The 20,848-nt window shown below is 49.7% G+C and overlaps 1 protein-coding gene and 1 long non-coding RNA gene across 4 annotated transcripts in view; one reads left to right on the plus strand and one right to left on the minus strand.

Moving 5' to 3' along the window:
• Nucleotides 1-354: 354 nt before the first annotated feature.
• On the minus strand, nt 355-13,326 carry LOC139056248 (uncharacterized). 3 transcript variants are annotated; one of them, XR_011512237.1, is made up of 4 exons: nt 12,960-13,326; nt 4,080-4,184; nt 1,483-1,603; nt 355-534 (listed from the first exon to the last, which is right to left on the minus strand). It is a non-coding gene; the product is annotated as an uncharacterized lncRNA (long non-coding RNA). The 3 variants fall into 3 exon arrangements; XR_011512238.1 differs by lacking the exon at nt 12,960-13,326 and adding an exon at nt 12,311-12,440; XR_011512236.1 differs by lacking the exon at nt 12,960-13,326 and adding an exon at nt 5,802-8,788.
• An 878-nt stretch (nt 13,327-14,204) lies between these two features.
• LOC139055793 (uncharacterized) overlaps nt 14,205-20,848 on the plus strand; it is a 42,019-nt gene continuing 35,375 nt past the window's right edge. The window contains exons 1-2 of the mRNA XM_070533341.1: nt 14,205-14,590; nt 20,023-20,131. The gene's annotated coding sequence lies outside the window, so the exon portion shown is untranslated. The remainder of the gene's footprint in view (nt 14,591-20,022; nt 20,132-20,848) is intronic.

Genomic DNA, 20,848 nt, shown 5'->3' on the forward strand with positions numbered 1-20,848 from the left:
CATGGGGACTGCTTCGTCCCCCCTCCCTACCTGCGTGTAGGGCAAGAGGCGGGCAACCCAGCTCGGTGGAATAGTTTTCAATCAATCGCAGTGGAATTTGAACAAAAAATGTCTGTGGTGCTTCTAATGCGCTTGTCCTCCTATCGTCGCACGTATGCGCACACTTGCGACTAAGCTTTTAGTCACACACAATAACATTTTATCTGAAGAGGTAGAGGCAACTCAAAATAAATGTCAAATGTGGGTAACTCTGGTAACGACACTTTAGGTGGGGGGAGTTGACTCCGGCATCGCTCGGGGAGGCACTGCTGCGTTACCCCTCCCCCTCCCCCCCCGGGGTCACCTCTCATGGTGTTGACGAGCATCCATTTTTTATTCAGAGTCGCTGAATAGAAAAAGAGGCCAAGCGCCTCGAGAGGCTCTCGGTGATCCCTGCCGACTGCACAATAACCACTGTGCCCCTGTGACGCTTGCCGCAGCGGCAATCGTGGTCCCTTTCCACGAGTGTCATCCGCATCTTCAAGCTTTCGAGGTCTGGAAAGAGAAGTTTTTTTTTATTCGAGTGTTCATTCTAGGGGTGGTTGCTTGGAGTAGTTGGCAATTCACGATAAAAAACGACGTACAGCGCGAGAGACAAGGACTGCAAGAGACGACATACACAGCGCAGTGTATGTGGTCTCACAGTCGTCGTCCTTCACGCTGGACGTTGTTTTTTATCATGTTTTTATCCTAGAAGGAAATGGATCAACAGTAAGGACATTCTTTTTCGGTGTAATGAGACTCCGTTCAAGGGTCCATGCACCACCTCTTGGGCTTGCTGAGAAAACACAGACCCAATAGCTGACACCAATCATGAAGGGTGTTTTGCGCGTCTTCCTACTGTTACTGCGTGAAGTAAATGAATATCTGCTTGCTATATTATAATAATTACGTACAATAATAGTTGCAGCTCATGCTCGGCCTCAAGGGTGAATGAGCAAGCAGCACGGTCTTAAAAATGATAGAATGGTCCTTTGTACAAGTCTCAAAAATTGCAGTTAGTAACAGCGCGCAAGTACGACTAAGAATAAAAAAAAAGAGCAAGTCTTCGAAAGTGTCTATCGCACGGCCGTCATCAGCTTAGTTCCTAGTGTCGCTAGCGAGTTTGGCAATGCAAATGCAATGAATATTAAGTGCAAGCCGTGGCACCGTCAACATTTATGGTGAAATTAGGAGCGTTCCCAATAATTGTTGGGTGCTGATTTGTTTGGATGTTAAGAAGTTTTGTAGAATGCCTGCCCTGTGTCTTCGGTGGACTAAACATGAAGCCTTGCTTACAGTTGATTAAAATTAGGGGCAAGTTATGGACCAGGCATACACGAAGTTTCAAGCATGTGGAATAATTAGAGCCTCAGCAGTAGTAAATTATGTATGCAAGGGCTCTGGAGCATTCATGATCTATTCTATGGAATCACAGATATTGAGATACGGGGAATCTCTTACCGCTGTTCACACTGTGAGCGGCGTGTCCTACCAGTTCTTCACTGGCAAATGCTTGCTCCGCTTGAGGGACGTTGTTTACTGTCAATATCAAGTTCGCATCGTTTAACCTTTGTGCTTGTGCCTGCAGTAAGAATATTTCTTTCAGTCTTTCTACTGTCTTACAACAAGGTGCCATAAGTAAACGCACACCTTACTAAGATCTAGCATACGTGAGCATACTAAAGAATATAATGAAATACCAAAAGTGATGGCTATTTCATTTCTGAACTAAATTTGGCGGTCGCGGAAGCTGACGCTTCGAAAGCATTGCACTACCAATGAAAAGAGCCATGAAAAGGTGTAGAGTAGCGTGTGTTTGTCAATACTCCCAGGGCACCTAAATCCCGGTGGCGTTCTTACAATTGCTAGTAGGTACAGCGGGGCGGGGCGTTTCTTGTGGCGCTCGACGTTTCTGTGGAGGCGCGAGCAAGAGCGGGTGCGAGAGAGAAATTCTTTCTTGGGGCCTTTGCTGCTTGAATAAGTGACTCTGCCTAGGCACTACAAAGGAGGTTTCTTGGCACGTGTTGTATAATTGTCCCCTAGACATGCCGGCATTACGGAGTGCAGTCGAGTTTGTTTATGCTCCGCCACTCCTGCCCATGCGGTGTGGCATTGGGCATGGGCGCCCCGTTTGGTGATCACTGTTTCTGAAGGGGCGAGGTTCTGACAGATGTTGTATAAGTCATGGGTAGCTTTTTTTGTCGTAACAAAAGATTGTATTTTTAACAAGCACTGCTCCAGGAAGGCACATGTAACCAGCTAATGGAGGCCTCAGGAGAGCACCTAAGGGGTAGTGGGACGCACCAAAGCTAGAAGCAGGGCGGCCCATGAGTTGGGGCCGTGCAGGCCTTGGCGAGCCCCAACCCAAAGACCAGTCCGGTTTCTAGCTTTGATGTCCCCGTTGCCGCTTTGGTGTCCTGGAGGAGCCGCCAATAATGCGAAATAATGACACGTTGTTACCACTAGTAAAAACGTAGTTGAACAAATATAATTACACCCAGCCGCCAACTTTAATAAACACAACCGTTTATTAATCTCACTGGTGATTGACAGTAATGCAAGATCGGCGTCACGCTGAACTTGGCAATATCGACAGGTGGTGCTCACTAAAGCACCAAATTATCTTCGAATCAGTCCATCAAAAACATGTTTTGTTTCATGGCCTTCAAACAACAATTCCGCCTACTACAGGTGTGTCACTAAGTCATCATAGGCTACCAATATCTGACAGCGTTACAATTTTGGGTGTCATTTTAGAAAAGCTAATAAATACGCATGGTTACGTCGCTTCTAAAATAAATTTCATTTTGTACTCACTTTATCATCAAAACATGCAGCTATTTTAAACCTCATATTCCTCGCTCATTGCATATCATTGTTACATACATTGCCATTTATCAGAATCTAAGCAGAAGCTGCGCAGACGAGGTGGCGCGGATGAGCACATCTCGATGGGCACTCGGCGTTCTTATCAACTAAGAATTTGTGCAGCTTCCACATTGCTGCAACAAGCCAGTGATTTTACTCCTTAGCGCCAACGTTAGATCCATTGTTTATTTAGTTATTTACACAATACTGCAGGCAGCAATGCTGCCCAAGCAGGAGAGGGATTACAAAAGATGCTTTTTCAATATATTTTCACATGAAACATGGATATGCATTCAACAATACATTCTGGTAAATGATTCCATTCTTCACTCCTAAGTGGAAAAAATGATTTCTGAAAGATTTTAGTGCTTGCAAAGTATGACTGGACTACTTTAGAATGAAAAATACGCGGCGACCTTTGTAGAGCATGGGCAATATATGTGGCATCCGTTACAGGAAGTACCCCGGCGTAAAACACTTTCGAGTTACAATGCACTTTTTGTATGTAGCCACTATTCGCCAGTCAAGCAGGCGGAGGACAAAGCTGGTCCGCACCACGCAGCATGGTCAGACTGGATCGTACGAGCGCGAGGACGCACGCGGGCCCTGTCGGGCACAGAGCAAACGCTGCGCAATATGCACTACATCTGCGTGTAGCTGCGGTCTGCTACGTAGCGCAGATACGGCAGGGTGCCCCGACAAGTCCACTGGCTCAGCGCTGTGCTGCTCGCTCATGACAACCGCGTTTGGCTTACGTTTGGCGCGTCGGAGGTGCCAAAATCGGGGGCAGTGGCGTCTACAATACCATCCAAAATCGCATGTGAACTGCGCGCCACGGTTACATACAGAAGGCGGTGCCTTGTGAGCACGCCCCGCTCTGTCGTAACCTTGGCAGTGAAAGGCATTGAAGGAGGAGCGGAAGCACCGCGAACGCCGCGTTCGATTGCCAATATATCCGCTTCTGGTGAACGCATCGAAGTACTTTTCGTGAAAAACTGTTTATTAAATAGCTTACTTTAAGTTCGAATGCTTTTCTCCACTTCGATAAACATGTAAGTGGAACAGGGCCTGCTTAGGTGCCTCCGAATTCGTAAACGTTACGTAAAATTGGTAGAGTTAACATATACACTAACAGCTTGTGACAAAAACCAAAGGAAGTGTATTTGAATTAACAGAAAGCAATCACTTACGCCTTTCCCTTGCGGAGCGTTGTTCACTTGTTCGACTTTGTCTCGACTCGCAGTCAATACCCTTCGTACACCGGCACGGAACTGTAACCCGAGGGTCATCTTGTGCTGAAAAACATGGTGAGACATTTCAAGCCGGGACATACCTAAATAGCAATGAAGTATGCCTGATCTTAATGAAATGGGCAAGACGAGACGCTGTATAAGTAATATTCGCAATCTGGGCATAAACGCAATGCGGTTGAAATAAACAGTGACATACGAACAACACTTATGACGTGAAAGTCGTACCAGTGAGTCAGGATTACTGCTCTCAATATAATGGTAGAACAAAATGCTTGCTTGTAGAACACGTACGGCACGCAGGAAGTGCACGCAGAAAACCGGCAGCACTCTTTGGGACGTGGCTAAGATGTGGCCTTGTCAGAAAAAACATAAAAGACATACACCGTAGGTGTTTTGTTTCACGACAGTTGTTTATGAGCTGTCACTTTCAAAATTCCGAGGAATAACTTTGTAAAGAATGTGAGAGAAAGTATGCAGCACGTGGAATCCCTGCGTGGTTGTGATTCAGACTGATTATTCGCCTAGCGATGCCCGCGGCGTCGACAGCGACTTCCCGCGGCACTGGGCCTTTAGCGTACATGACAGGGGTGTGGCACAAAGACGACCCAAAAAGCTCGTGTCAACATTTACGCCGCATCGCCTGTGCGCAATGATCTATGGACGCCGTAACTATAGGCGCGACCCCCCACAAATGGAGTGCGGGAGCTGCGGCGCTTGTCTCCGTGCTCACTGCAACAGCAAGGACAGCGAAGGGAGCAGGCGGGGAGAATGTTAGCGAAGAAATAGAGAGAGGGGAGGCAGTTCTGCGACATACAACGCTAGAACCCACAATGGCGCCAAAGCGGGCACTTAACGCCGAGGAGACGAAGGCTCGCAGAAAGCGTCGTGTGGAGCAGCCAGGGTAACATTGCACATCACATCAAGACTGTCGTATGCGGTCAATATGTCACCGACTATCAACGCAAACAGCAGACAAAGCTTCGCTTACATTGATTCCCTCATTGCGTGGGATATGCATATTTTTTACCTTCCAACTTCCCATACTTAAATTTTATATGTGCGAAACAATAACAATCAAAACTTTATTGGCCCGGCTGTGCACTGTGTCCGGGGTCGGCCCACGAAAGACGCCACATTTTCAACGGGATCGTGATTCTCACTCTATCTTGACGCTTTTTTCCTGTAAATTCCCATACGCGGCTGCTATTGGCCAATAGGTGACGCCAATCAACAAGAGTGTTTGGATCAGTGCGCTTCTTCCTACTTTTATTGTGCATATTTTTTGACAAAGTTCAATAAGCAGGTAGAGTGTGTAAGCGCGACTGGACGAGGACGTAGAAAGAAACAGTCCAGCCTAGTCGCGCTTACACACTCTACCATGGATTGTAACCAACTAGCCCGCCAACGTGTTTTGGTCAATAGGCAGGCTGAAGTAAGGGAAGATGTGCTTTTACGTTTCTATGATAATTACGCGCTTCCGGAAGAAGCAGACTATCGTCTGCTCACGCCCGGCCGTGGTAAGCCTACATAGGGATTAAAGTTTGGCCACCCTGCTTACCGGTGTCGTAGCCCTCGGGTCTCGCTAATTTCGACTGCTTTTGAACGCTCAACTAGCCTCGAAACAAGCGAAACACAAGGTCTGATCGCAAGCACACTTACCCGCGCGCGTTCACTATTATAACCATTCCCGGATGGACGCGTTCGCCTCTTCAAAAATTGCGCTGGTTGGATGCGGCTAGTGTACGTCAGTCAAGCTTGGAAAGGACACAGCTGGTCCGCGTCACGTACTGGAGCGTCTTAGCCCGAGCGCGCATTCAAGCCTTGTCGTGCACAAAGCAGACGCTGCGCAACGCGCGCTGCCGTCGCAATTTGCATGTCGCCGCGTTCTGCAACGTAGCGCCGATACCGCGGCCGCCGCGGGATTCCCCGACGAATCCGCTAGCACAGCCCAGTGCGGCTCGCTCTGGACTTTGGCTTACGTTCCGCGCGTCGCAGGCGCCAGCCAAAATCGGAAATGGTGGCGTCTACGTTAACCTCCGCAACCAAATTTCAACTGCGTGCAACGGTGACATTGAGAAGGCCGGTACGTTATAGGGACGCCCCGCTCCGCCGTACCTTTCGCAGTGCAAGGCATTGAAGAAGGAGCGGAAGCAGGCATAAGGCAGTGTTTGATTGCCAATAAGCTCCTTCATCATAGCAATAGTACTATGGAGGGCCTTTAGTTCTCGCCTGCACCTCTGACCGCAGGCTCCGCCCCTTAAAGGTATCTCTGCTGTATAACACCCTGACGGATGCGGAGGATTGGAATCCCCAGCAACGATGATGCTGTTACGCTTCGTTATGTCTAATCTATTGCGGAACAGGGCCCGAAAAGTTGCCGCTCTCCCGGCGAACTGCATAGGTTTAGGGCACAGAGGCTGCGCTCACTTTTCGTGGTTGGTGTTAATTTCTATCAGGACGTGTTCTCTGTGACACGCCGCGACATCATGAACGAAAAAGCCGCAGTTTTGCACAAAAGTCGGAGCAGCAATTGCGATAGCGAATTAATATACATAGCTATATGAAGTAAGGATAGTAGATTTATCGGCCGTATAAACTTGTAAACACTGGCTTACCAACTATACCTTAACAAGCACGGTGTCAGATGTTTTTTTTTCTTGTTTTCATGTCGCGTTACATTCGCAGTTTCATTTTATTTTCTTTATTTCGCTTGAAAGTCGACCGTCCCGTTACAATCGTGGTAGTGATACATTCGATTAATTACGCCGGCGAGGAATCTACCGAGTTGGAGACGATGGCCATGAATTTTCTGAGCTTTCTACAATAACGGGGAGAGAATCTGTCAGCTGTTCAGCGTCGTGTCTGCCCATCCCCTTAAGGGGATGAGATAGGAATCTGCAAGCTAACGTTGGAACTCACCATAGTACTGAAAAGCTGAATCATTTGGGATGTAAACACTTGAGCTAGACCCTCCGACAGGCTCGACATTAATCGTTCCATGTCTCTGGTCGCCGCTTTTTCGACCGCTACCGCAGTAGCATCGGAAAGGGTTGAGCCTGCACCACGGTCTAAGATAACCACTCTATACTCCGTTTCAGACATCAGGGGCAACGCTCTGCTAGCTACGCATGAAGTTCGCTGACGATAACGTATCACTACGCGCTTTGCGTCCGTGCCTCGCTGCGCGTTAAAGGGGTATGCTCGCACGAGCTTGCACGTGAGGCAAAAATTAAAAAGAAACGCAACGAAAAACAAATTGATCTAAAACAACGCATGAGATAACCGTATATGACAGATTGTTTCTGATAATTAAAACGTTTTTCGTACAACACTCAGCCTGTACAAAGAACAGTTCCGCACAATTACGATCAAGAATACAGCGTCGCACACGAGCGTCTGAGAGGACGACGTATTGTGGCTGGCGGAGACACTTCTTCCGGCCAACACGACATTTTTTCTTTTATGCGAAGCATATTACGAGAGCTCAACCCAGCTCCTCAGGCGCGGCGGTGTCGCCTTCAATACCACGTGACACCGTGACGTCACGACAGAGGAGAAGTGGCTTTGGCTCAACTCTTGCAAGATGGGCTGGGTGGGAATCGAACCAGGGTCTCCGGAGTGTGAGACGGAGACGCTACCACTGAGCCACGAGTACGATGCTTCAAAGCGGTACAAAAGCGCCTCTAGTGAATGCGGTGTTGCCTTAGAAACGAGCTGTTTCTAACGCTCAGGCGTGCGTCGCTTGCTCAGGCGCACATTTCGTTGCCGCGCCGAACGCTGCGTTGCTCGACGCTCACCGCGTCCAATGCGGGGCGCGTAGTCGCTGCGCCGTAGCCCATTGTAATGGCGGGTCGACGGGAACGCTGTCGCGTTCCACTCTTGAAGGCGAAGCAGAGTAACGCATGATCGAGTTTCTTCGTCTAGCCGAACCAAATATAGCCAAGCAACAGCAGTTCACCAGGCTAAACAGTGGTTCAACAACTAAAATAAAGGCTAGTATGCTTCGCATCCTGGGCTTAACCTTACCTAAGCCACAGTCATTTTTTTACTTCAATATCATTGTAAGGATATGCTGCATCACGCCATGGGCGTCTTGCGCTGGAGTTTGAGGTATAGTAGCGGCGCCTGGTGGCGGCGCTACTGGGTCGTACCAGCTTGGGTTGTATTGAGCCCTGGCTGTGGCGAAGGACGTTTCTAGGCCGAGTTTTGCGTCGATTCGCACTTATTTCTGCCCTGTTGCGAGTGCGAAAAGGCTCGTCACTTCTCGCAGACCATGTCAACCACGCTGCGAGCTCGCCGCAGCCTATAGTTTAACGAAAACGGGCTCTCTGTGTGCCGTGGGACGCAATGCTGGGAGCAGACGGAATCGGTAGCGCCGATCCGGAGACCTAGCCCAGCCTCGAGAAGGCGTCACCGTCATTACTTCTGCGTCGTGGGATGCCATGAACAAGAAGGCCTGAATCCCAACATCATATTCTGCCGTTTTCCTTCAAGGCCTCACGAAGTGGAGCGTCGGGCGCGCTGCATAGCTGCAGTTCGTCGCGCTGAGTAAGCGAAACTTCGCGCCATGCTGACTGCTTCGCCTGTCTTGAAGCTTGCTTGATTATCTGCGTTCTAATGTTCGGTATTTTGCACCTACAGTCCCGACAGCAGACCGACATAGCAGCAGGCATGGCTGGTAATTCACGATTCGAGACCCGGCCACAGCGACAATTAACAATTCGACCGATGCGAAGTGGTGAAGTGACCAGGTGTGTGCAAATGAGCACAAATGGTCGGGCTCATTCGATGACAATTCACTACTCCACTACGAGCAGCACAGGTTAAGAGAGTTAAATGCGCTCATCCTTGATCTCAAGCCAGCACGTTGAGGCAACGCAGCAAGGCAGTATTAGAGAGTTTTAGTATAGCGTAAAGCAGCAAACGCAAAGAGTTAGCGTTAGCGTTAGCGTTGCGTGCACCACACTGCGCATGCGCTATACGTAAACGCTGCTGGAGCTCTTACGTACGTACGCTATTTTCAGGATTTAGCGTTGAACGCTAACGCACGCAAGGGGAGCCTTACGTACGGCAAGATGGCGGCGCCAGTCGAAGTGAGAGCAGCCCGCTTCGGATCTATCGAGCCGTCTGCCTGCACTGCTAGGCTCTATCCTTCCCCACTAATGCTCGTGTTCGCCTTAGATTTGTGTGATGATGCTTCGGCAGCGGTGCACAGGTGACAAATGGGCGTTGTTTACGATATACGTTCTCGATTAGCGGCGCAGTAGGCTTAACGAGAGGGTTTGCTCATAGAGTTAGTAGAACAACTCTATGGGTTTGCTAAATGTGTTTGCTGTAGCCGCCTCGAGAGGGCGCCCAAGTGTATTTCGCTCGTTCGCTTGGTGGAAAGCCGCATGTGGAGCCGATGCACGTCATGTTTTCCGCGGCAAAACACAGTAGTGTGGTCGGTGCTGTGGTCACAATGCGTGTGCGTTTTACCAACGACGACGATATGAACCTCGTGAAGGAGGTTTTCGTCTTGAACCCATTCGGATGGACGTCAAGGTGGGCGTCCGTTGGAAAAAATTGGAAAGAAGTGGGAAATCCGCTTTCTGGAAGCGAAATCGCCGGCGAAACGTATCCTCCGGTATAGCTTCGACGCTGAGTGGATCTTGAGGACACGTAGAACCTGCGCGGTCGCTCTCATTCCCGAAGCATGAGGGCGTCTATGTCATCCCAACTTAAAAAGGACACGTAATATGGGTCCCACAGAACACTCGATCGCGGCATGCCAAGATTAATCGGTGTGTTTCGCGACTCTCGACAAAACAACGCTCGAACCAAACACCTACATGCGTGATTAACGCAGCGACTGTGGCTTTCGATAAGCTTGACTTAGGGACACACTTGCGGATTCGGCATTGGATAAGCTCGACATTTCGTGTGGATTTGGCTTTCCAGTACTTTGTGTCTTTACATCTAGATGGCGCTGTATTAGTTTGCGTTAACGTTAACGCTTTTCTCCGTTCCGCTATTCTAAAACACTACCTTGTGCCGCGCAGTGCAGTCTTTCTTTGCGTTAGCGTTGCGTCGCACGCTAACGCTAACGCAAGGATTTTACGCTATACTAAAACTCTCTATTGATTGCAGCACATCGATGTTCGAGCGCTGTCATTAAAACCTACATCAAGCGAGCGGCGTACGAGCTCGCGCTGCAGCGCGATTCGCACGTACGTACTACGTGCGAGCTCATATGCGTTGCATCAGTTATTACCAGTTACTAAAAGGAACAGATGGCCGCTACTACAACGCAGGCATAACTACTTCTTTAGCGGCATGCAGTCAACAAACAAAGAATGCAGGAGGCCCACCGTTTCGCGGCATGTCGAAAGACCACTGCCGTCGCGGCGCGTACGATCGTGCGCTCGAGCAGTTCGTACATCGCGGCACGTACCGTCGTGTGCTCGAGCAGTTCTGTACACATGATGCCTGCTTATCGCTGCTGTGGATTCATTTATAACAAGCATTTCCTCGCGTTTGAGCGCCTGAATCTAGCAGCTGGCGTGCAAACCTTACCTGAAGTTCCACTTCGTACGCGACTCGCTTCACTTGCGATTGACACGGTGCTAAAACTTCGCCGCCTAATTCTTGAACGGCGTACACGTATTCGGCACTGCATAATTTCTTGCCTTTACGCAGCGTGCCACCCCTGAAAAAATCTTCGGCGCCCGATATTCGCTGCAGGCCGTGAAACAACACAACCGAAAGCGGCGGGTCCATATTGTAAACGTGCTTTCCGAAGCAGACGACCGAGCTTGGTACGACCCATTTTTGCACAGAGGGCGCTTTTTAGCACCTTTTTCGCAGCGCCCCCTGGGCAATGCAAGAGCCCCATTGCCTATAACCCAGATGGCGTAATCACACCTGTCCAACGACCAGGGAAATGCTAAGTCCCTCGTGCTTGGAAATGAAGTATTAAATCACGTAAAGAACCGATGCCATTTCGACACTTTCCGTTTGCACTGGAGTAACATTTTGAACTGGCGATGCGCCTTGTTTCTTCATCCGTCAAACAGTAGCCAAGTGTCCCTTGGTACGGCTGCAAGTTTTGTTCCGTGCCAGACAATTTCTGAAGACGCCAAGTACCTGCCACAAGCCGTCACAATTGTAACACGGGCCGATTTGACGCGTAGAAAAACGGGCGATTTTCATTCGGCCGATTGCACCTGGTTCGAACGCCGTCCTGCTGACGCGTCGCGCAGGCGTTCGACAACGCTCGGCCACCTCGAGTACGCCGGTCCATCCTGCCGGGCGGGAGGCCATGGCCATGTTTACCTGAACGCCGTGCCGCCGAACCGCCATCTTGCGACGCTCCGACGGGTTGAACACTCTCGGCGTCGCCCAACGCTTGGTTGGCGTTCTGCGTCGCCTCCAATTCTCGGCCGATTTCTTCGGCTTTATCTAAGGTCAAATGTTCTCAGTGAGCCAAAAACTTGGATATGTGGGTTGGCAATTCCATTAATTATTTGATCTCGGATCCGGTCGTCGTACGCAGCATCGAATTTGGAAGCGAGCTATTTTTTCCTTGAGGGCCGTGACGTGTTCCCTAAAACGCTCAAACGGCAGTTGCTTGGGCTTCTGAACAGATGTCTCTGCGCCAGGAGTTTGCCGAGAATAACCGATTCAAGAGCTTCAGCAGCTCCTCGCACTTGCTCGTCGTGGCCGTTGCCTCCGTAGTCGACGTACTGGGCGTCTCGGCAGCATTTCGTCATCCCGTTGCAGCGGTAGTTGTCGGCTGTGTCTCAGCCTGTTCTGCCGCGTCGTATTTCATTTAGCCTTCCCTGCCCAAAACGCTGATGAGAGCCGACGCTCGACACTCGTCCTCCCATCCACTCCCGCCCGCCGCTTTAATGTGTGCCTGGAAATTTTGCTTCCATCTGTACCAAGGAATCGGAGAAGGGCCAGGTAAGTCGAGGACAAGAGGAAGGTTTAAAAAGACGCCATTCTGTAGCGTTGCAAGCAGAAGTCTACGGCTAGGGAATCCGAAGGAAGCAGGCAATAGGCGTCTCCGAAGATGACCCCAGACGAAGAAGGCCTAGGCCGACGCCAGCTGCAGCGTTCGCAGACGCTCCGAAGGCACGCGAGGAAAGAGTACAGGAGCGAAGTAGATAAGTAACATTGTCACTTACGGAATTTGAGACAGCAGGTTCTTCTAAATCCTTGTTGCCATTCTGTACCGTCGCACCCAAAGCCGGTCGACGGAGGGGCCTCGCGTTCGAGAGGACGACGCAGTGAAGTTGGCGGAGACGCATGTTCCAGGTGAGAGAGCCTGGCCAACATGGCGTTTATTCGACTTGTATAGCATTTTAAAGGCACGTTGCGTCATGCCATTGGCTATCACACAAGTGGCGTGGTCACAGCTCATTGGTGGCTCTCAGGTGGCGTGATCACACCTCATTGGCCTATTGAATTCATACAAACGCACAGACATGGAGGTTGTGGCTCCATGCCATCGCTGCAGATAATAGTAGCGAGTGCTACTTATGACACCAGAGCGCAGCACGAGTCAAGCAAGAACATCAATTTCTAAGGGCGGACGCAGCCACTGCGAAACGCAACTCTAGACTCCACGGCGTTGCACTTGATTTTCCGAGACGGAGCATAGGTGAGGACACTCGCGAGACGCTCTCGACGCGATCAAGTAGCAACAACGCGCGTCCACCGGCCCGGTGACGGCAGCGGCGGATACCTATCGACGGGACGATACCTAATTATTGCCAAGAATCAAGCTCAAACCACCCAACAGCTACACAAACGCCCCAGAGTTGCAGCGCTTACCTTGAAATGCTCTCCTTGATGAAGCGTCGAGCCTATACAGACAGGAGTAGAAGCGTCGTGGAACACGAGCACCGAACAGACGAATGGTTGGTTGCGGCAACGGGGGCTTGCCTCGAGGGCTCATTCCACGCGCCCGTGCCAGCGCGAGGTACGATCTACTAGATGTATATGTAAAGCCTAGATGTTATCGATGATGATGTTGATGATGATGATGATGATGATGAAGCTTCAAATAATGGCGCAAACGCAATGGGGTGATAGGCCACGAACCGGGTGGTACTATGATTGAAAAATGAAATAAAGTAGTTAATAAATCAGTGATTAAATAAATAGTAAAAAAGGAAAATAAATGAATAATCGAAGACAAGAAATAAACCGATAGTAAATGAAATAAAGTAGTGTATAATGAGGTAGTCACCACTGAGTAGATGGGGATACAGTAACGCAAGCCTTTTAATAAAATACATAAAGGATACACGTAAAAATGAGCAAGCAAAATTTCGAATAATAATATTATTAATATAGCTGCGAATTTGTGTGTTTACTTTGAATTTTTTTTATTTATAGCTTACTCAAGGAGAAATATATCAGTCATGGCAAACTCGAAATATTAATAAGGCAACCTTTTTGTGTCACAGAGGAAATTCTAACTGGTTCGGCAAGCGTTCCTGTGGCTGTATCCTGATACCGTTGCTGCAAGTGAAGATATAACAGTATTGCATGAAAACCGTCCTAGATTTCGAAGGGGAAGTTATGAACGTCATTTTCGATGAGTAGAAAACCGTCGACACGATAATAAAAAAGTGATCGATGGATTCCGGCTCATTGTAGAGGTAGCATAAAGGGGATACTGCCAGACCACATCTGTGCCAGTAAAAATCAAGTGGTGGAATACGGCAACGCAGCCTTGTATATGATACTTTGAATTGCCAGTTAGAATACCATTGTCAGTCTCAGGAATAACTTACATGCATAAAGTATGCATATATGTGTGTGTGTGTGCATACCGTAATAAAGAAATCCACAAGAACGTTTGAATCCACAAGCACGAAGATCAGGCAAATCCATGTACTTCCCATCATTCCCATGGTAGGACAAGGACTGCAGCGCCAGAGTTCCCTCTAGTAATTTTTGTAGGAAACTCTATGCGACGAACCACGCACAATCGAAGAAAAGCAATCGCGTTTACGGTACAGCATGCCCCACCAAAGCCACCAAGCAAACGCTCCTTGCGTTGCCGCTCTAGCGTTCCAACCACGGAGAAAATTTGTTTTTCAGAACGCGCGCCGCGTTCTAGAAACGCAGCGCTCCCCCATCCACCGCTACCATCCGACTCTCGTGACGTATTGACAGGGGAGAGGAGGTGATGCGGTGGCCTTACATTTTTTTTTTTTTGTGGCTTTGCACGGGGTCGCGTGGAACGAGCCCTCGAGGTAAGCCTCCATTGCCTCAGCGAACCATTCCTCTGTTCGGCGCTCGAGTTCCTGGACGTCTTGCTCCTCGCTGTCCGCTCGACGCTACTTGGAGGAGAGGACCCATTGCCGCAATGAACCATTCCTGTGTTGGGCGCTCAAGCTCGTGGACGTCTGTTTCTGCGCTGCCCACTGGACGCTACTTCGAGAGGAGTCAAGGTAAGCGCTGCAACTCTGGGGCGTGTGTGTACGCGTTGGGTGGCCTGAGCTTGATTCTTGGCAATAATTAAGCGTCGTCCCGTCGATAGGTATCCGCTGCCGTCACCGCGCGTTCTTGGCCGCGCGTTGTTGCTACGTTATCCGGTAGATCGCGTCTCGAGAGTGTCCTCACATGTATACTCCGCTTCAGAAAATCAGGGGCAACGCTGTCGAGGCTAGTGATACTTTTTTGCCGTGTCTGCGTCCGTACTTAAAATAGTTTGGTGTTCTTTCTTGTGTCGCGCTGTACCCTGGCATCAAAAGTAGCACTAGCTATTATCTGCAATGATCGCATGATGGCCAATGAGGTGTGATCACGCCACCTGCGTGATAGTCAGTGGCATGATGCGACATGTCTTTCAAATGCTATACGAGTCGAATAAACGCCACGTTGACCAGACTCCAAGCGTCTCCGCGAACCTCGCTGCGTCGTCCACCCAGACGCTAGGCCCCTCCGTCGGCCGGCTTCCGGTGCGACGGTACAGAATGGCGACGAGGATTCACAAGAACCTGCCGCGTCTCAAATGACCTGACAACGTTACTAATCTACGTCACTTCTCCCCTATTTCCTCGCATGCGTTGAGAGTTTATCCGAATGCTTCAGCTGGATTCGGCCTAGACCTTTTCTTCGTCTACGGCCATCTTCGGCGACGCCATATTGCCTTCTTCCTTCAGCTTCCCTAGGCCTACTTCTGCATGCGACGCTACATAATAGCGACTCCGATCTATAAAACCTTGCCGTGTATCAAATGCCGTGACAACGTTACTTATCTACGTCACTTTTCTACTACTTCCTCGCATGCCTTCGGAGCTTCTCCGAATGCTTCAGCTGGCGTCGGCCTAGGCCTTCTTTTCTTCGTCTACGGCCATCTTCGGAGACGCCATATTGCCTTCTTCTTCGACTTCCCTACGCCTACTTCTGCTTGTGACGCTACAGAATGGCGTCTTTTTGAACATTCCTCCGTTTCTCGAATTACCTGAAACTCCTCCGATTCCTTTGTACAGAAGGAAGAAAATTTTCCAGGTGCACATTAAAGCGGCTGGCCGGGACGGATGGGAGGACCAGCGTCGAGCATCAACTCGTGGATCGGCTAATCTCTGAAACTACAAATGTCCTGGCGCGGAGACATCTGTTCGCAAGCCGAAATCAACTGCCAGGTTAGCGTTTCGTGGAATATGTTACGGCCCTCAAGGAGAAATCGCTCGCTCGAAGATTCTATGCTACGTACGACGACCGGATCCGAGAGAAAATAATTCATGGAATCGCAAACCCTCGTATAGAAACATTTTTTGGCTTACGGCGAACATTTGACCTTGGATAAAGCTGAAGAAATCGGCCGAGAATTGGAGACGACGCAGAACGCCAAGCAAGCGTTCGGCGACGCCGAGAACGTTCAGCCGGTCGGAGCGGCGCAAGATGGTGGCTCGGCGGCGCGCCGTTCGGGTCAAGATTGCCATGGACTCCCACCCGACGGGATGGACCGGCGTACTCAAGACGGCTGAGCGTTCTCGAACCCCTGCCCGACGCGTCAGCGGGACGGAGTTCGAACCAGGGACAATCGGCAGAATGAAAATCGCTCATGTTCTACGCATCAAATCGGTCCATGCTACCATTGTGGCGGCTTGTGGCACGTGCGCCTTCAGAAATTGTCCGGTCAGGAACAAAACTTGCAACCTTTGTCGCATCAAGGGACACCTGACTACCGTTCGACGGAAGAAGAAACAAGGCGCATCGCCAGTTCAAAATGTTACTCCAGTGCAAACGGGAAGCGTCCAAACGGCATCGGTGCTCTCCGTGATTTAATACATATCTTCCAAACACGAAAGATTTTAGCGACCCGCCGTGGTTGCTCAGTGGCTATGGTGTTGGGCTGCTGAGCACGAGGTCGCGGGATCGAATCCCGGCCATGGCGGCCGCATGTCGATGGGGGAGAAATGCGAAAACAACCGTGTACTTAGATTAAGGTGCACGTTAACGAACCTCAGGTGGTTGAAATTTCCGGAGTCCTCCACTACGGCGTGCCTCACAATCAGAAAGTGGTTTTGGCACGTTAAACGCCATAATTTAAAGACTTTAGTGTTTCCCTGGTCGTTGGTCAGGTGCGATTGCGCCACCTGGGTGATAGCGAATGTCGTCATGCAGCATATCCTTAAATTGCTATAAAAGTCCAACAAACGCCGCGTTGGCAGGAATCTTTTACCAGGAAGAAGCGTCTCCGCCAACCACAATGCGTCGTCCTCCCGGACTCTCGGGTACGACGCTGTATTCTTGACCGTAATTGTGCGGAACTGTTCTTGGTATAAGCTGAGTGTTGTATCAAAAACGTTTTATTTCTTAGGAACAAACTGTCGTATACGGTTGTCTCATGCGTTGTTTTAGCTCAATTTGTTTTTTCATTGCGTTTCTTTTTTTATTTTTGCCTCACGTGCAAGCTCGCGCGAGCATACGCCTTTGGAGCGCAGAGAGGCACGGACGCAAGGCGCGTAGTGATACGTTCTCGTCACCGAACTTCTTGCGTAGCTAGCAGAGCGTTGCCCCTGATTTCTGAAACGGAGTATAGAGAGTGTATATCTTACACCGGTGGTGCAGGCTCAGCCCTTTCCGATGCTACTGCGGTAGCGGTCGAAAAAGCGCCGACAAAAGATATGGAACGATTAATGTCGAGCCTGTCGCAGGGTCTACACTGTAAAATAAATTACACCCTAAAAAGTGAAAAAGAGTGCAAATGTGTCTATAATTCACACCCTTAGGGTGTCCGTCATAAAGATAACACCCTGAGGGTAAGAGTTATAGACAAATTTACACCCTTTTTCACTTTCTATAGGGTGTAAATTATTTTACAGTGTAGCTCAAGTGTTTACATCCCAAATGATTCAGCTTTTCAGTACTGTGGTGAGTTCCAACGCTAGCTCGCAGATTCCAATTTCATCCCTTTACGGGGATGCGCAGACACGACGCTGAACAGCTGATAGATCCTTTCCTCGTTATTGTAGAAAGCTCAGAAAATTCATGGCTATCCTCTCCAACTCGGTAGATTCCTCGCTGGCGTTACATACTGTATTTAGTCGAACGTAACGCTACAACGATTGTAACGGGAGGGTCGAATTTCCATTCAAGCGAAATAAAGAAAATAAAATAAGACTGCGAATGCAACGCGACATGAAAACAAGAAAAAAAAAGCATCTGACGCCGTGCTTGTTAATTTATAGTAAGTAAGCCAGCGTTTACAAGTTTATACGGCCGATAAATCTACTAATCCTTACTTAATATAGCTATGTATACCAATTTGCTATCGCAATTGTTGTTTCGCCTTTTGGGCAAAACTGCGACTTTTTCGTACATAATGTCGCGATGTGTCACAGAGAACGCGTCCTCATTGAAATTAACACCAACCAAGAAAAGCGAGGGCAGCCTCTGTGCCCTAAATCTATGCAGTTCGCCGGGAGAGCGGCAACTTTTCGGGGCCCTGATCCGCAATAGATTAGACATAACGAAGCGTAACAGCATCATCGTTGCTGGGGATTCCAATCCTCCGCATCCGTCATGGTGTTACTGCAGAGATACCTTTAAGGGGCGGAGCTTGCGGTCAGAGGTGCAGGCGCAAACTAAAGGCCCTCCATATATGGCTATGATGAAGGAGCTTAGTGGCAATCAAGCACTGCCTTAGCCCTGCTTCCTCTCCTTCTTCAATGCCTTGCACTGCGAAAGGTACAGCGTAGCGGCGCGTGCCTACAACGCACCGCCTTCTCAATGTCACCGTGGCGCGCTGTTCAAATTCGGTTCCGGAGGTTAACGTAGACGCCACCATTTCTGATTTTGGCTGTCGCCTGCGACGCGCCAAACGTGAGCCAAAGTCCAGAGCGAGCCGCACTGGGCTGTGCTAGCGGATTCGTCAGGGCATCCCGCGGTGGCCGCGGTATCAGCGCTGCGTTGCAGACCGCGGCGACATGCAAGTTGCAACTGTAGCGCGCGTTGCGCAGCGTCTGCTTTGTGCACGACAAGGCTTGAACGCGTGCTCGGGCTAACACGCTCCATTGCGTGACGCGGACCAGCTGTGTCCTTCCCAAGCTTGACCGACGTACACTAGCCGCATCCAACCGGCGCAGTTTTTGAAGCGGCGAACACGTCCAGCCAGGAATGGTTATAATAGTGAACGCGCGCTGGCCAGCGTGCTTGAAGCCTGACCTTAACCCCCGTATTCAGAAATGCATCTCAATTTGAAGCACACGCTTGACTTGATTTAAACGACGCCTGTCGTTAACGCACCAAAATAAACGCAATGGGCGTCTTCGGCGAGTTCGCACCAGGCGTCATTTATATCAAGTCAAGCATGAGCTTCAAGTCAAGTTGCATTTCTGAATACGGGGTTCGCTTGGTTCGAGGCTAGTTGAGCGTTCTTCAAAAGTAGTCGAAATTAGCGAGCCCCGAGGGCTACGACACCGATAAGCCGGGTGGCCAAACTTTAATGAATGCGGCCACGGCAGAGCGTGAGCAGACGATACTCGGCTTCTTCCGGAAGTACGCAATTATCATCGAAATTTAAAAACACAGCTTCGCTTACTTCAGCCTGCTTATTGGACTTTGTCAAGAAATATGCACATTACCAGTAGGAAGAAGCGCACTGATCCAAACACTCTTGTTGGTTGACGTTAGCTATTGGCCAATAGCAGCAGCGTGTAGGAATCCTTTATATTACGAAATAAAGCGTCCAGAAGAGAGGGAGAAACAGGATCCCGTTGAAAAATGTGGCCTCTTTCGTGGGCCGGCCCCGGATACAGTGCACAGCCGTGCCAATAAAGTTTTGATTGTTATTGTTTCGCACATACAAAATTTAAGTATGAGAAGATGGAAGGTAAAAATATGCATATCCCACGCAATGAGGGAATCGATGTAAGCGAAGCTTTGTCTGCCGTTTGCGTTGATTGGCGGTGATATGTTGACCGCATACGACAGATGTGATGTGATGTGCAATGTTACCCTGGCTGCTGCGCTCGACGCTTTCTGCGAGCCTTCGTCTCCTCGGCGTTGAGTGCACGCTTTGGCGCCATTGTGGGTTAGCTAGCGTTGTATGTCGCAGAACTGCCTCCCTTCTCTCTATTTCTTCGCTAACATTCTCCCCGCCTGCTCCCTTCGCTGTCCTTGCTGCTGCAGTGAGCACGGAGACAACCGCGGCACCTCCCGCACTTCATTTGTGGGGGGTCGCGCCTATAGTTACGGCGTCCAGAGGGCATTGTGCACAGGCGATGCGGCGTAAATGTTGACACGAGCTTTCTGAGGCGTCTTTGTGCCACACTCCTGTCATGTACGCTAAAGGCCCATTGTCCTGAAAAATCCGCTGTCGACGCCGCGGGCATCGCTAGGCGAATAATCAGTGTGAACCACCGCCACGCAGGTTCTCCAATATGACCCAAGCAGGAGACGTTTTTGCAGTGGACTGCCTGAGGCTCATTGTGCCAAGCCAGCAGAAGGTTGATCAACTGAACGAAGCACACCACAACGCAGTAAGTGATTGCTTTCTGTTAATTCAAATACACTTCCTTGGTTTTTGTCACAAGCTGTTGATGTATATTTTTCTTAATGTATGATTTTTCGGCCCATTGTCCCGAAAAATCCGCTGTCGACGCCGCGGGCATCGCTAGGCGAATATGAACGACAACCACACAGGCACTCCACGTTGCGCATACCTTGTCTTACATTCTTTACAAAGTTATTCCTCAAAATTTTGAAAGCTACAGCTCATAAACATCTGTCGTGAAACAAAACGCCGACGGTGTATGCCTTTTATGATTTTCTGACAAGGCCACACCTCAGCGACGTTCCAACGCGGCTGGCGTTAGTTCAAGGCGTGCGTCTGAACTGCGTCTCGACGTGGCCGGCGTTAAGGCGGCATGCAAGACCACAGCAGCCGTGTAGCAGCAGCGGGAAAGTCGCAGAAAGAGGCAAAGAAAGCTTCGCTTTAAAAGCATGCGCTGACAGTTTTTTTTTGTTTTTACGACATTGGTGTCTTGACTATCGTTCTCAAAATTCCGACGAGTAACTTTGCCAGAATGTAAGACCAGGTATGAGCAACGTTAGTACTAGAATGATGCGGCAATATAACTCGCACATGCTCAGTGGCTATGGTGTTGGGCTGCTGAGCATGAGGTCGCGGGATCGAATCCCGGCCACGGCGGCCGCATTTCGATGGGGGCGAAATGCGAAAACACCCGCGTACTTAG

The sequence above is a fragment of the Dermacentor albipictus genome, chromosome 2 (assembly GCF_038994185.2).
Source record: "Dermacentor albipictus isolate Rhodes 1998 colony chromosome 2, USDA_Dalb.pri_finalv2, whole genome shotgun sequence".
Taxonomy (NCBI): domain Eukaryota; kingdom Metazoa; phylum Arthropoda; class Arachnida; order Ixodida; family Ixodidae; genus Dermacentor; species Dermacentor albipictus.